We start from the raw sequence: 16359 nt of genomic DNA on the forward strand, positions 1-16359 counted from the left end.
TTCTACCTTAAGAGACCTGAAAGTGTTGTTCGATTTGGATTCATTCCGATTTTATCTACCAAATGTGCTATAAGTGCTACGCGACTATATTGCTATTAGGCAACGTTCCTTATGAATAAATTTTAAGCGGATCAGAAGCACGAAACCTCAAACTCTTCCTCAAAATCTACCATTCTGTAGAGAAATTCATCCCACGTAAGTGGGAAGTGATGGCGGGGTGTGGCACAGTCAGCAAGAGGTTCCGCTGTGACTGCAAGAGGGAGCGTTGGTTCGAATCCGCACTAGTGCCAACCAAGCCTTTCATCCACATCCGGGGTCGATAAGTTGGTGCCAAATCTGTTTGAGAGGATAAAATCACTGACTTTATACTTCACTTACCCTTCGGATGTCATTGAAATGCTATACTCGCGTCCATAATAAATCTGAAGCGGTTCTGATTCAAGGAAGAATGCATAGCCTCATTCCAGAGGAATTGAACAACGTCGTGGATTTTATCTTTATCACTTTTTAGAAGAAAATAAATTCGTGTTTGGATATTAATACATAGATAAAAATATTCCGTAGATTTATGGATAGCCAAGTATAAATGGGCCCCGGCAACGGTGTGAGAAGGGTCGACGATAGATGAAAGAAGACTACGGCGTGGATTTCAGGAAATGCTCAACGTTCTCGAAGTCTCCACTAACTCCGTGTGGTGATGATGTGATGGATTCGCAGCAGAGATGAAGCTCAGCTGAGAGCTCAACTTAATACGGCTCTAGAACCTTAACAACGTCATTCACGGAACTTACGAACATGGCTTGGATGGGGATGACGTGGAGGAAAGGACTGGAAGTGATGCTGGCGATCGTTCGGGGATCCGTAAGGATGGGCCATCTCTATGAATCCAAGTAAGCAAATGATATCCTTACTGTCGCCGTCGCTAAATAGTTCCCTAAAATCTGCTAAAATGTCACTAGATCAACTAAAAGAACCTTCGGTGGTTTTATTTTTATTGTTATTTTCATTTTCTGAGAGGAGTAGGGGGTGGAAGCAACACTTTGGATGCCTGAAGAAGAAATAGTCGCTAAAACGATGTTGTTTCTTGATTATCCTGAAGAGGAGTAGTAAATCCCAAGTAGGCAGTATATACAGAATGGCACAGGGAAACCGAAAATTTTGAATTTAGTACTGGGACCCTTGAGGAGTTGGGTGTGGCATCCTTCAGTAGTATTTGCTATAGCAAGTATTTGTCATTAAGTAATTTATGGATCAGTGGAGCGATTCACAATGTGCATTCGCTTTGAAGTAATTTTACAAAGTGGTGACAGAGCGATTGCTGGATCAAAGAGAATTCCGACGTCGTCACAATTTAATAGGTCATAGACGCGTTCCAACTTATCGCACCATCAATACATGGGTTTCGATTTGTTTTGGATTTTTGGTTTTGTTTATTTCTTACAAAAATTTCAAAGAGAGCTCTGCAAAAAAGCAACCAGGGTATCAAATGTACTCAACGTAACCCAGAAACAGCAGTTCCGGCTTCAATTGCGAGGAGACCATCATCTTACAGGGATTCTTTTTTTTTAAATTTTCAGTTTTTTCCTGCCCCAAATAATAATAATATTAATACCACTTATTTTCCTTTTAGTTTTCAACAATTGAACTTGTGAATTAATTTTTTTACATACTTGTCACAGCGTTTTTTTAATTCGACGTTTTCCTGTGCCACGCTATGCTACTTGAATGGAACGTCAGGAATCCAGAGATCAGAAAACATGGACCTGAAACAATAGATTTAACGACTGTTGGCCTGCTCGGAAACGACCGAGATCGAGAGGTGACGTCGAGCGAGTCGTCGAAAAATCACAACGCTAACAGGAAGTCGTTTAGCGTTTCTGTGTGCAAGCGAGCGAGCGAGACGATGTCGCTAAAGTAAAGTGTCGTTGTAGTCGGTGCTTAATGTATGTTAATTGCAACGACTCCGCCTTAGCCGTTGGTTGAGGTGCTCGAAAGCGCTCGCTCGCACACACACACATACACACTCACACCCTCAAACTCGCTCACACCTGCATTTCTACACTCGTTGACTCGTATTTATTAGCGCCTAGTAGTCAGCAGGAGCCTTTATCAATCACTTCCTTTTTCTGGGATCTCATTCGTTCATACTGTAAAAAAACCCCTCCTTCATCTGGTTCAGAGATTCTCAAAATTTCATTCCACGATGATGATTTTCCAGATTATCGTGAAATCGTTTACACTTACCAATTCTTCATCATCTTTTCCTCGTCTTCATCCTTTTGTTTTTTGAAAGTACGTCATATTTCTGTCTATGTTTCCTATTAGTTTTTACCTACCATTAGTTGGATTTTAGTTGGATCCTCCATTAACCGGACGTCAACAGATTTTTCTTCTGAAATGGACCTCTCTAAAAATCTGACACATCTACAAGAAAATTAGAGTGAAAGTACAGTAATTTTTAAGCTGAGTAGTTGAGGTACATGAATAGAACTAAAGAAAATTTCCACATAGTTCCTGGAAATCACCAAGACTTCACACACTTAGAAGAAAAAATGGCTGCAAACTCTTTACTCAATTTTTACTTTTAGATGGGACCTTTATTAGCTTGACGTTTGGGCTTTTTTTTTGTGGCGTTTTCAGAGGGTTAAATAGAGGTTAATGGGAACAATTTCACTTCCTTCTTCCGTCAAGTCCCACACTATCCTTGGTCAGTGTTTCGAGTATTGCCGCTTTGTTCTTCCTCTCTTTTATTTGCCATAGCTATTTGCTTGGTCCTGCGCAGAAAGGTGAACAACGCTGTTTAAAGGCAGCATATCAAGAAATTGACATTTTTGGGATCTCTCCACAACTAAATACGATTGTGGATGTGATTCGCAGGAATGAGCGTGATCCAGGCAACTTCCCATCAGTAATAGAGAAAAATCCGTGTGGAACAGTCCTATGTGGTCCTGTTTACCCGACGACACTACTCATTACAGGCAATAGTAGGAGAGCAATATGCAATCGTCCACGGTTATGCAGATGCGGCAGCGTCTGCTGCTTATTTGAGTTACATCACCTGGATTGTGGTCGTTTGACGAGCTGCTCACGATTTGGAGTTGCTCGCGCATCCTATCGCGTAGTGTGCTGCATCGTTGGGACATAAGATCACATTGGACTGTTTCGCACATTTTCCATGGATTGGTGAGTGGAATCGAGGGTGATCACTGATATTTGTCTGAACCAACACATGTATCCCCGTCTATTCGTGGAGAGATCCAAATATCGTAATTTTCTGACTTGGGTGCAACTACATACATGGATCTATCCTTCGTCTACAGGCTATAGCCTTACATTTTTCCTGAGTCCTATTTTTCTTTCCGGAAAATGTTCGTTGAGCACCACATCCGCGTATATTTCATCTCAACAACGACATTGTCCAGCGCTTTTATGACCACTCATGATTAATGACCATTTCATGTCGTGTTAATGCCGTATTTTTTAGCGAAGGCGAAGCTTGCATGGTAGTCACTTTTGCAGAGGATAGTATAGAAGTAATCCGATGCCCTCCGGATACCTCCCACATAAAAGTGACGTATAGACATTTCCGATCCGCTAATCCGTGCAAATCCGGGCTAGCATCATTGCGGGCAGCTGCAGAAATATTTCTCCGAAGTAAATCTTGGGCAGAAACGGGGCATTTACTTCAGAAAAAAAAGTAATGCGGTTGCGGAAAATAAGATAATGAAATTTCGAACTATACCTAACAATGCCTAAGAATTCTCTGACTCAGAGAAAGTGTGTTCCATTTTTTTATCTTTCTTTTCTGGTGCACCATTGGTGTATGTGAATAAATAAATAAATAAATAAATTATATTCACGTCTGCAAGTGTTGAGAATCTGGAACTCTGACCGATTTGGATTAAAAATTCGAAGAAGTCGTCTTCGCCGACACTTTGCCGAAACAGGAAAGGACCGAGGTAGTGGATACAAAGACTTTGACTAGGTTCAATTCAGATGCGATGACTTCGACGAGCGCGAGAAAAAATTCAAGTTTTCCAATTTTTCTCGATAAGAGTTTTTCCTAAATTCCTTTCTTTTCGCAAATTTTCTTAAATTAAAACCAAATTTTTCTGAATTTCTTCCTCAAATCTTAATTTTCTTTGAATTCAAAATCGGTCGAAGCTTGGCGTTCGCGAGATCCTTCTTCTATTTTTGTTATGATTGCAATATTTGGAAAAATGCTTGACTAAAATACGTCCTTCCCACCCTCCACTCCTGGATCTTAGGTTGTCCAATCCGGAACTTTGTCCAGACGTAGTTGCGTGGTCGTCTACAGACAGTACTTCGCTCATTTTCTTGTAGGACAGTATAGTTTTTTTCTTGTAAATTTGATGAGTTTGTGATCTTTGTGGATTGCTTTAGCCAAAATACAGATAGCCTTGATGCCCAGCCCAAGTATTGTTGAGCTCAACACAAAATTCGTATTCTATACATCCAATGCCTTGGCTCACCATGGATTTTGATGTACACAACAATACGGATTTCGTAGTTACTAGAACCAATAGCTTCCTGTTCGATGTTCGTTTGTTTGTTCGTTTTAAAGGATTTCAGTGTGAATTGAAAAAATAACAGGGAAAAGAAAAATATAAAAATCATAAAAAAATAAAAAATAAATAATCCAACTCTTATTTTGGGCAATATTTTAAGAAAAGAGGATAAGAAGGAAAAAAAAAAGAAAAGTGAGAAATTTTAGTTTGTTCATTTCAGCTCTCCTACTTTTATCTATCTGAGAAGTTTTTTTTTTCTCAAAAAAAGATGCTCTATGAGAGATTTGGGGGGTGTGTCCTTGAAAAGTTCTCGTAGTCCTCAGAAAAGGTAGAAAATAAAAATTTTATGTTTCGCCAAATTTCGCCAAATTTCCAACTCACGTCAGAAATCTTCAAATTTTATTTCGCCACTTTTATTTTTTATCGGTCAGAACATCCCATTGCACTTGCATTTTTCCCATTTCAATTTTGTGATTTTCTGCATACCACATCTGATTGTAGAAAATTGTAGAAACGTCGATAACCATTACTGAAGATGGGCATTCTTTCTTTCTTTTTGTTTCGTATTTTAAAAGATTATATTTTCACAGGAAATTTTGCAGCAAATGGAATGTGCTGATGTTGTTGCAAATGTTAGAATAATTTATAACTTACATTTCCATTTTATTAATTTTTGCTACGGTTTTTGAATCATATGGCATAATGGAATGAATGTTTTGGAGCGTTAGGATCACACAACATGAATCCGCGGAATAAGCTCGCAAGTCACAAGTACAAAGATCAGTTTTGTTTATCAACTAGAAATAAGGAAAGAAAGAAGAAATGTAGAAAGTTCCCACGCACTTTTCTACAAAGCTACATACTCCAATTTTTTAAAAATAAAAATTAAAGAAATCTCATTGGGAAGAATTTGAAAAAAAAACTTTTTCTCGAAAATTCAAAACTACAAAAAATGATCTTGTACTGTTTATTTCACTTACAAATTTACAAAATTTTTAGTCGATTTTGCAAAATTATCGCTGAATAATAAAAGAAAACACAAATCTTCCTTTAAAACTACTTCATGACTGTGTCTGTGGATTTTCCTGTTGTCACATCCTGTCTCTCAGCGCCCTTTCTTGATTGACTCTTGACCTCGTCGTGAAAAGCTCTTGCTAGCTCTACCTATTCTTAGTCTTTTTCAGAGAATGCTGCTCAAAATTGTGCATTTGTGCGTAGTATGTTATGTTTGTTGTGCAATTGCACTACAAATGCTCTCCGAGGTGTAGTGGTTTCAGTTATCCATTTGGATAAATGTGCTGTGGTAGATAGATGGGCTTAGGTTGGATATATTGCTATCCAGGTAAAATTAAATCAAATTATTTAAAATAGATTCAATCGCCCGCCGTATAAATACGCCACGCAGCAACCGGACATATATGTCCCATCGTCCCAGCAATGTGGAAATGTTTATCCGGGGAACGGTTAGGTCCCGCTACGAAGCGCTATTCATTGAGTTTGATTCAGTAAATCGACCAAATTATGTTGAGTATTACGGTTGGAAAAGGATGCATTTGTCCACGAGGGATTGGATTTATTTTACTGGATACGATTTATTGATTGAATTTTCACTGGAATGAGAAATCGGCGGATCGAGCCATTTTAATTTATTTATCCTCCCTAGTAGAAACATATTCGACAGGGCTCCAGGACAAATATGCTGGACACAGAGCCAGGGTGATTGACAGTGTGTTTCTCGTGAATATTAATGTTCATAGTAATACAGTAATATATAATAATAATAGTAATTAATAATTATTAATGAATAACTGATGTAAAGTGGAATCACCGATGTGTTCCCATTCATTCAGTATTTGTAGATACGGTAATCCTGGACAAAGTGAATATAAGCAATTTCACATATGAGTGACTACTGTGGGTGAACAAGGAAGAAATTGTTGTCCGTAAATACGTACTTTATGGTTTATGGTGGTGGGATGCTTTCAATAACATGCGTGCGCGTAGCGGTGGGCGCCACATTAAAATATGGGAGGGATATGAGGCGTACATCGGAATCGGAACGTACGCCTTCATGGTCGACTGAGTCGGTCTTTCCTGCCTGGAAAACCGCATAGATTTGTGGATAGAGCTTATGAATCTATGGAGAGGTCACGGATTTATGGATATAGGTACACATAAATTGACCTAATTCTCTTCGTGAGGAAAAAAATTCAGCATTGTTTCTGTGGAATGTCTCTTTCTCGCTAAAATCCATAAGATTTTTGACGCTCAAGCTAATCCACCTTAATAAGCTCTAATCAAATATTCATTAATATTTTGTAATATGCTTGCTACCTGTAAATCTTCGATTTTCATGCAGTATATAAGTGTATGCGGCTCGTGTAGGCCATTGACAACGATTTATAGCGGTGCTGTGGCTTGTAGGCACTCTTACAGTATCCTACAGTAGCCATTGTCCTCGTACTTCTTCATACTCCTTCCTCTACGTTGATATCTCTTTCTTGTGCTTTTCTCCTACACTATTTTTCTGGAATGAATTTTCACTCCTACTCTCTCTCTTGTGCTACCATATATTATTTTTTCAATTTTTTCGAAAAGATTCGGAATGAGAAACATGTTTTTGTTATGTATTGTTATTTGATTGTTCATCTAAAAAATTTCCTCTATAGGTCGCTTCTACTGTTTCTCCGTCCGACCGAATATTTCCCGCACTTCCACTATCGTTTCATTTTCCTTTTACTTTCCCATTTCTGCCCTTCTCGAAATGAGCAAATCGGAAAAAAAATTAGAATAGTCTCCTCCTCGGATTGACGGTTTGACGTATTAGAGCAAGCAATTCTGCAGAATTAGATGCGTTCATCCTCACAATGACGTCTAAACCATTTTTGTGATCGTTTTCTTTTTTACTGTTCAGGAATTGAATGTTTTTCTTTTGAATAGTGAACGTTAAGTATAATTATCCATGTATATAAAATATAAAAACTAGCAACTAGAAATCGTTCTACTAAAATAGTGAGTTTGTACGATTTCTTTTTCGTTTTTTTCTTTGAAGCAAGCAATGTCTGGGGTTAGTTTTGTCAGAAATCGAACATTCCACCAACAAAAAGTTCATTAAACACATTCAATTCTCTTCCTTTGAAGCCGGCGACGGGTGGCAGTTACTCACACTAGAATGCGGTCACATTAGGGGAAAAAATCCCAGCTGCCGAAATCCATCACTACTCCAGTTTGGTTTTTTTTGGGAGAGAGAACCAGTTACTTATCTTTTTATTTATGTATATATGAATTGTGATCTGACTCTCTCTGGCTTCTCTTCGAGGTCTCACACACTTTTTTTTATTGAGCATGTCCTATGACGCAGGTTTCGTCCGGTTCAGGGATCTAAAATCTCGAGTTGTTGTAGCCCGGTCCTACTTCCCTCATTATATTCTCCTCATTTTTGTCAATCATGTGCGTTTAGTTACCATTCCAACCTTACCACTTTCTTATACCTTTTTATTTGTTGATCATAACGAGAAAAAGAGAAGAATTGTGGAGTTGAATGAAGAGAAAAAGTATTTTTGGCTCATCCTAAACGGACCATTTGAGAAGTAGCCCCCTCGTCGGAAATGCTGGAAATTTGGCGATTGACCCCAATGAGAGGAGCATAAAACATATGTGAGCAAGAAGTAGAGTAAGAAAGAGGAGGATAGAAGGATAAATAAAGAGATGGAATAATAAGAGGTAAGCGACAAAAAGAAAAAGAAAAATTTAGAACGAAAGAGAAAAAAGAGAGCACTATGCACTAGACTCACATCGCAGACCTTTTTATAACCTCTGCCTTGCGTGGGCGGATGGAGAAGTTTGCGTTTTCTTATCTACAAAAATTTTTCTCGCTATCTGGAGGTTTATTTGGTGGTAGCGCATCGCCAAACCCGCGTCTCTGTGGAAAAATATAGACTTAGCGGTATAGATTGCGGGTGTGAGTGTGGTCCCACACAATCCCTCCTTATCGTCAAGAGAAAATGGCGTGGGAAACAGTGTTTGTTCCTACGAGGCACGTTGGAACGAGCCAACCTTGTGCACTCGCGGCATCCACGAGCGAGTGATCGAAAATCAACGAGGTCTCCTCGAAAGATTACTCAAGTAAAACCAATGAATAGACTGTTGAGGTGGGAGGAACGCGTACAAAAGTGGCGCGTTCTAACGTGCCTCGTAGGAACTAAGGAGGTTCCCACGCCATTTTTCAGAAAAATTAGGAAGAATTAGGCCGGACCAGGCGGATACTCGTAATCTACACCCCGAACGTCATATTCGTTTGGTGATCCATTGTGATCTTCCTGAAAGTTTATTTACAGTGCGATATTAGTACCTCACAATGACTGTCCTCGTGCAACAATTTCACCGCACACATAGCTGCTTTCTTTTCTTTAACGTCAAATCATAAATGTCAATCATTCTTGCGAATAGAAAGTACAGTAATTTATGCGAAAAATGGATACACTCACGAATGAACATATTTTGGAGAAGTGATTATTTTTCTAAAAAAATCTTCTCATTGCATGTTTTAGGTGAAGATTTATCACGAACCCACGTAAATGGATAGTACGTGCGTAACAATTCGGCCTAAGGAATTTGTAATTTCAGAAAATTTTCGTCATTTAACAGCTCTTGCTCACTGTTCTAGACAATCTAATTAGTTCTCAGATAAAAATCCACAAGTTAGTATGTAGATCATATTGCATAGTAATATTCGCTTGTTCACTTCAAGAGTGATCGGCAATAAATAAAAAATTTGTTTATCCATTGCGGATGAAGGATTTGTTTATCCTTCGTCTTGGATATTTTCGGGGCAGTTAGCTTGGAATAACATTGTAAGCTAGCAAGATGATGGTAGTTTTTGTGAGCCTGGAACTCACATACATAAGTCACAATCCAGTTGTAAATCTCGAAAAAACAATGACTTATTCGAGACGTCAACATGTGGTTTACTATTACCAGGGGAAGGAATATTCTATCTAAAAAATCGGTAAAAGGGACACATAACATGGTAAACATAGAGGAACCACCACTTGTGATCCTATTGTCTATTGATTTGCTCGAGCACAAGTAGCACTTCCATTTGTCGCGATCGCGCGCAAAGATTCTCCAGTGGCTTCTCTTTTCGCGAGAGAGTCGTAGTTGATCGTATTTTTTCTTGAAGGACTTCCTAAAGAGGTTTGGCAATGGGATCGGCGGTCCTCCTGCAGTGTTTTGATGTCTCGTGGTATCCTGTTGCTCACGATTCTGGTCCAGCGATTGTCGTTAAAACGCACCACGTGTTTCGGCCACATATTTTTACTCTCCTTGGCATATGTGCTTCTTATCTTCGGTGACGTGGCAATGAGCTTCAAATCCTTTCTTTTACTTGCGTAAAGCGGGATACTTCTAGCCTCACCCTTTCAGCTGCGCGTTCTATGATTGACGCTGATTTCATTTTCCTTCCACTTGCTACATGCCAAGGTTTCTGAAGCGTAGGTCGAGGCAAGAAGAACGGTGGTGTTGAGTAGGTGAGGACGGAGCTGGGTGTTCTTAGTCCTCTTCACCATATTTTCGATGCTTCTATATGCTCCCCAAGTCGCTCGTTTCCTCCTGCCCAGCTTGGAGGTCAGATCGTTCATCATGCTAATTTCCCGACCTAGATATATATGGCTCAAGCATTCGGATATGTTCGGTCCGTTGAGCGTGAATAGGGCACCAGAAACCCATCCCTTCCTCTTGAACATTGTTTGTCCTGGTTTAGCTGGAGACCTATCTTTTTACACGATTTAAATTCCACCAGCATTCGTTCAGTCTGGTTGATTCTTGATAATATCAGAACGATGTCATCAGCTGAACGCAGATGCTGTATCCCCCTACCATAAACTTTGTCCTCGTGACGTCCCATTCCACCTTTCGCACTGTGTTCTCGAGAGTGGCCTTGAATCACTTGAACTTGAAGCGCCATCTTGTACTATCACGATACTTCTATGAGTTTTGAAACGGTGTGTATGTGATCAATCGTAGTGAACTCTTTTCAAAACCATATTTGCTCGCTTGGCTATCATTCATCTTACCTGCAACACCTCTTCAACGTGGTTACTCAGGCGTTCTTCTCGGGCTAATTTTGGCATTGAACTCACCAGCAATGACCTTGTAGATGGTATGATCTCTTGTGCAGAATGTAGAAGGCTTAGACGTTCTCCTCTTCGTAGCTTGATGTTGGAATGTAAGCGACGAAGATTGTCAAAGCTGGCATTGAACCACATCTTCTCATCCGTAAACGTTCGATTCGGGTTGTAAGGTGTTCGGAAAAGTCGATTTGCATTCCATATTCGTGTTGACGAGGACACCAACTCTACCAACTCCTATACTCTCGCATGTTCCTAAGAGCAGTTCTTCTCCAGTTTCATATACGGCGTTCAGCGGGTGGCGTCAGTCCAATGACGTTGCACTTTATCACTCCAGCTCGCACTATCAGATCTTCAATGGCTGCATGCAAGCGTACTTACGTAATGAGTACAAAACCCATCCTAGTTCTTTCCCATTTTGTTGGTCTAGATGTCTCCTGCAACCGCGTCCTTCCTGGGGTACCACACCAGGCTTTCCTTTGGAATCAGGAGACCCTTTCTTGTGACTCTGTCTTGCATACAAATTTAAAAGCCAGGGGCAGGTTGCCGGTCTCTAGTCCTATGAGTTTTGGAGGAAAGTTTTGTACTTCCGGAGTGGGAAGGTGGAGCTTATTTGTTGGAAGCGACTCCAAACCATCTTCTTTGCAGCTCCCTTTCACGTGACTCCAGGGTCTTGCCTGGAACAATGTGAGAAATGCAAAAATATTATGAACCGATTCTAGCACAGCAGAAACAGGGATTCCGTCCCTTGAATTCACCTGGGTTCCGGGGCAGACACAAGGTCGCTTTTGTTTCCCGCTTTTGTTAACCCCCTATCCGTTGCCACGTACGCGCGCCAGGTATCCTTACGACTAACCGGTTGTGATCCCTCCAATGATAATCTAATGATCCATGGAGTAGTATGGCGCATGTAGTTCCATGTAGCTCTTGAAAAAAGTGAGATGTTGCAAACCATTTCATAGCTGTGACAACTGTTTGTGTTGCTCTTCACCCCATATACTCCTCTGTATCTGTTTCTTTGCATGCTTGCCTCATCATGTTGGTAATTTGCTTTCTACAGCGTTTTGTGTGAGACCGTGACTTGTGTACTTGTTTAGTTGCTCGCCAAATGGTCCCTGACCACGCCACGCGGATGTAAACTTGTACTTTCACATGACACGAACCCCAACGCGTCCAAAGTAGGCTTTTACCTCAAACTTGGGTAATTAACCCGAACAAACAAATAATGTCACTCACAAATAACTGCGACGATTATATACGAAATAAGCTAACGATATTCACAATGAATTGTTACATGCATTTTTTCTTTTGATATTCTTCTAGAAAATAACTACCACTACTTCTGTGATGCATAACAGCGTAAAATTGAAGAGTTATACGAGTGAGTTCCAATAGCTGAAATGAAATGCATGATGAAGTGAGTTCAACGGCTTTCTAAAAATACTTGAGAAGGATCATGAAATGTGTGAGGCAGGGGTTGACTCGTTGACCAAATGAGGTGGGTTGCTCCAAACGCAACCATTGAGCATTTTATAGGAAGGAGAGGAACGCTATGTTTTTGGAGCCTCGCGCGGCATTTAGATGAAAGCTTCAGATATCGCATTCCTCGCCTATTGATTGACAGAAAACCAATACTTGACTAACAGTTCACAGTACACAAAAGGAAAAATTGATTGAAGTCGATCTTATTGACACTTTCTTCAGAAATAAGAAACATGCATGCAAATGACTGCTTAAGCTGGAGCTAAGAGTTTACGTGATCTGACGTAGAACCTTATTTTTATCAGTATCGGATTATGACGTCATTCGCGTCATTTCATGTTAAAAAAGTATTGTTTGCTAATTATTGAAGAATAACAGGAGGAAAATTCATGCTTCAAATAATGCCTTCAAATTATGAATGTATCGAAGGAGTGTAGGTGAAAAATCAAGTTAAAATGTTTTCCAGATGCAGAAATGACGCATTTAGGGAGAACATTACGGAATTTTTCGTCTATGCCTAAATTTCTGGCGAAGAAAAGAAGAAACGAAGAAAGCGTTGTTAGAAAAAACACAATTCTACTTTTACAGAAATTGTAAAATGATAACTGCACTCTCAATTTTTATTGATCAGTGAAGCAAAGCGATGCGGATACTGCAAAAAGTCTGAAGTCCGGCTTTGCAGGACGTGAAAATATGAGTCATAAAAAAATTTGAGTTTATATCATATCTCTTTTGTTTCCCACTGCTTTTCATAGTTTATGACTCATCAATGTTACATCTTTTGTCTTCGATTTTTACTTACTTCCCGAACAAATCCAGAAAAGATAGTTTTTAGTAATTCATGAGTAGATTACTCAGTTTGGGGCGCAGCCTGCGGCGCAGTCGATAAGAGATCCGCCTAGGGCTGCGCTAGCTCGTCGACGGTTCGTTACCGTCCCGGTGCCAATCAAACCTTACATCGGACGGCCCCCGCCAAGTCATTGTACTGCTGCACATGTGTTTATAGGATCTCAAACGGTTCTGGATTCTCAACGTACGTAGTCTTAGTCTACGCACACGACGTTTATGGTACTTCTCGTATTGTCCCTAAGTCCAGTGACATCCAGCAAGCACCGGAGGTTGATCGTCACATGAGAAACCTATTAATTGACAATAGAGCGACATTTATTCAGTAATCCTTTGCTATATCCTTAATCCCATTCCCTTTCACACGTCATTCCACATTAGATGCGCTTTTAAACTTTCGCAGTAGCACATTTTTCTTATCGAAAATATACCGTCATTTAGCCAGTATTGGCACTTACGTGAACATGGGAAATTTCAAGAAAAAAAAAAACTAGGAAAAAACCTAGGAAATTAAAAAAAAACCTGGAAAAGTGAATTTTTTCGTGTGGAAATAAAGAAAAGAAATTAATATAGATGTGCGATTCCAACTACTTACATAGTCGTACTAGTGAAATTTTTGTATAGAATAGAAAATTATAATAGTATAGAATGGATTTCCTTTTCGTCTCAACCTTTGACAGGAGAAAAAATTAGAAACTGTAATCTTAAGCGAATAGATAAGAAGAGATAACTTTCGAGGATTTATCTAATTTTTACAAAGAAAAAATTTTACAATCTTCACAACCTCTGGAATGATTTTTTTCTAATTACTGGATCTAAGTTTCGTATGTTACGCGTTATTCCTAGCGACTTTTTAGTGTGAAAATTTTTAGATAAAACTCATAAAAAAGTAAAAAAGCATTTAAACATGCAATTTTAACTGCGTAACTACATAATACATATTAAGAAATCTACTCTACACTCAGAAAAATTATTATTTATAAGGAACAATTTTATTAATAATCTCTAAAATGTTTTTTTGTTGTTGTTGACGAATTCAAGCTATGTACGTTACGGATAATTTCAAGCTGTTCCTTAAATACAAGTCTCGTTCAGTTAATTACCCCCCTACGGCGCACAGCAGCTCATTGATTTGCAACCCATTCAACCAATGAAAAAAATTCTGAACTTTTACTGCTACCGTAGCACGGAAACAATTAGTGCCGACTAGGTTTTTTTTTCTACTACTAACTACTACTTTCAAAAAGTCAACTTAATAGTACAAAAGCTGAATTGCCGTTGGGCGGTGATTTTGCGTCCCAGGTGTTGCCGGAAGCAATTCAAGCTCTAGTTCCTTTTCCCCTTTTGGCTTCATTTTCTCGTTTAATATCTCCGGTGTCCTCTCTTTATTTGGAATTTACCATTGCCATAAGTGCTTAAAGCTTCTTTAAAACTTGAAGAAAAGAATCTGAGAAATTAAATCAAAAAATTCTTCAGATTTCGCTTTTTTTTTCTTGATTTTTTAAAAACTCATCACCTACATATGAAGCTGAGGATTTTTTGCTTTACGTCTACACATAAAACTGATAAGTTTTGACTGGGGTAATTTGTGTGCTCAGGTGAATAGGAATCTTTTTTTCTGTTGAGAAAAACAGAGAGAAACTCATTGAGTTACAGCTTCCACGTATGAGGTCAGCTACTAAATAATCTCTCGTTTCGGATAAATGTCTTCTTTGTTGGTTTCCCGTTGCGAATGCTAGGGATTCTGCCAGAAATAGCCTCAAGGGTTTTTTGTTCGCTTCTTCAAGCGTTCTACGGTCCCCCGGTTTATTTTGTTTTCAGTTGAACAAAATTTGTAGTATTCTTTACTAAATACATCCATTTCATCCAGTCTTCTCGCTGGATGCTTTTTTTGTCCCTAGAGAATACTAGAAATTCAAAAATGTTGATTTTTGGTGTTTTGTTTTAATTTTATATCCCATTTGAGTTTTGCACAGAGAACAATTTCCTAATCTTTGGATCTTTTTCTGGGATTTTTTTTTCTCGAGCAGTGAACAGCTATGAACCGTGCTTCGATGTTATCGATGCTGTTGCTGAGGAGCGAAAAGTTATTAATTTTCAGCTAAGGATTTTGATTAAATTCTTTGTCGGTGTCCGTATGTTCCCTCTAATCCAAGCATAACATCCCCTCGTTCGATCTCTTCATTGTCTCATAAAAAGGAAATATTTTTCGTCTTTTCCTTTCTTTTTCCCTGCTTAGCTAATTTCATAGTGGAACGCTTTTATCTCTTCCTTTTTGCTTAAAAATGACCTACCTAGCACTGGCAATTATCACTTCGTGGAAATACAGGAAATGCACTGGATGATTTTTTAAATTTAATTGTTTTTATTGCAAAATTTTTATGGATTATTGTGCACCAATAACAAGCTCTGGGGAACCATAAAACAAGTAATAATTTACATAATAACACAATGGAGTACATGGAAAAAAATTATGATTAAAATAAAAATCGAAGAAAAAAACCTCAATACAGGAAGCAGGAGAATCTCTTTTCGGTCATTCAGTTCATACTTTTTTTCGCGCTAATTGGAGCCTCGGGGAGGTTGTGATGTAGCGGTTAGAGGTTCCGTTTCCTGCACGATCGATCAGAGGTTCGAATCCGCCGTAGTGCTCACCAAGTCTTTCATCCCTCCGGGGTCGATAAATTGGTCCCAGACGCGTCTCGGAGGGTAAAAAAACACTGACATGACACATCGGCTAGCCATCGCAAGTCATTGTATAGGCCAGTTACACGTTCGTAAACCTCAAACGATTCTGAATTGAAGTGAACGTGGGGGCGCATCCCAAGCGGATTGATTAACGCCAGAAACTTTATCCTTATCCTTATCCTCTAAGTGGAGCGTCATCATTAAATTTTTTTTTTTGGAAAAAAATTTAATGATGACGCTCCATCTAGAGGATAAGGATAAGGATAAAGACACTTTTGTTATTGGATGCTATTCGCATGTTTCCGACTATTTCTTAAACCGAACTTGCTATTCAGGGTATTCTCCGCTTGTCGCGGTGTCAAGGCGAACAGAATGCTTTTCTTTACCTTTAAACACAGCTAAAGGAATCTTGGAGACAATCCTGGATCTCTGCGTCATTTTGGGGTTGAAAGAAACTAAACGCTATGTCAAAGCCTAGAAAAAAATCAAGCGTTTTCTTCCAATGATACTATATCTTCCCAGAAGTTTCCAGAAATTCGCGAAAAATTGCTCCACGAGTACCAAAGTTCAATTTATGGCGTAGCAATTAGTTTCCTTTAGCTTTAAGTGTCGGCATTGAAGAAAGGGACGCATACAGAGAAGAAAACGAACGAAGTATTGGTCATTTCGAATAAATAAGCAAATAA

This window comes from Necator americanus, chromosome V, assembly GCF_031761385.1.
Source record: "Necator americanus strain Aroian chromosome V, whole genome shotgun sequence".
Taxonomy (NCBI): Eukaryota; Metazoa; Nematoda; class Chromadorea; order Rhabditida; family Ancylostomatidae; genus Necator; species Necator americanus.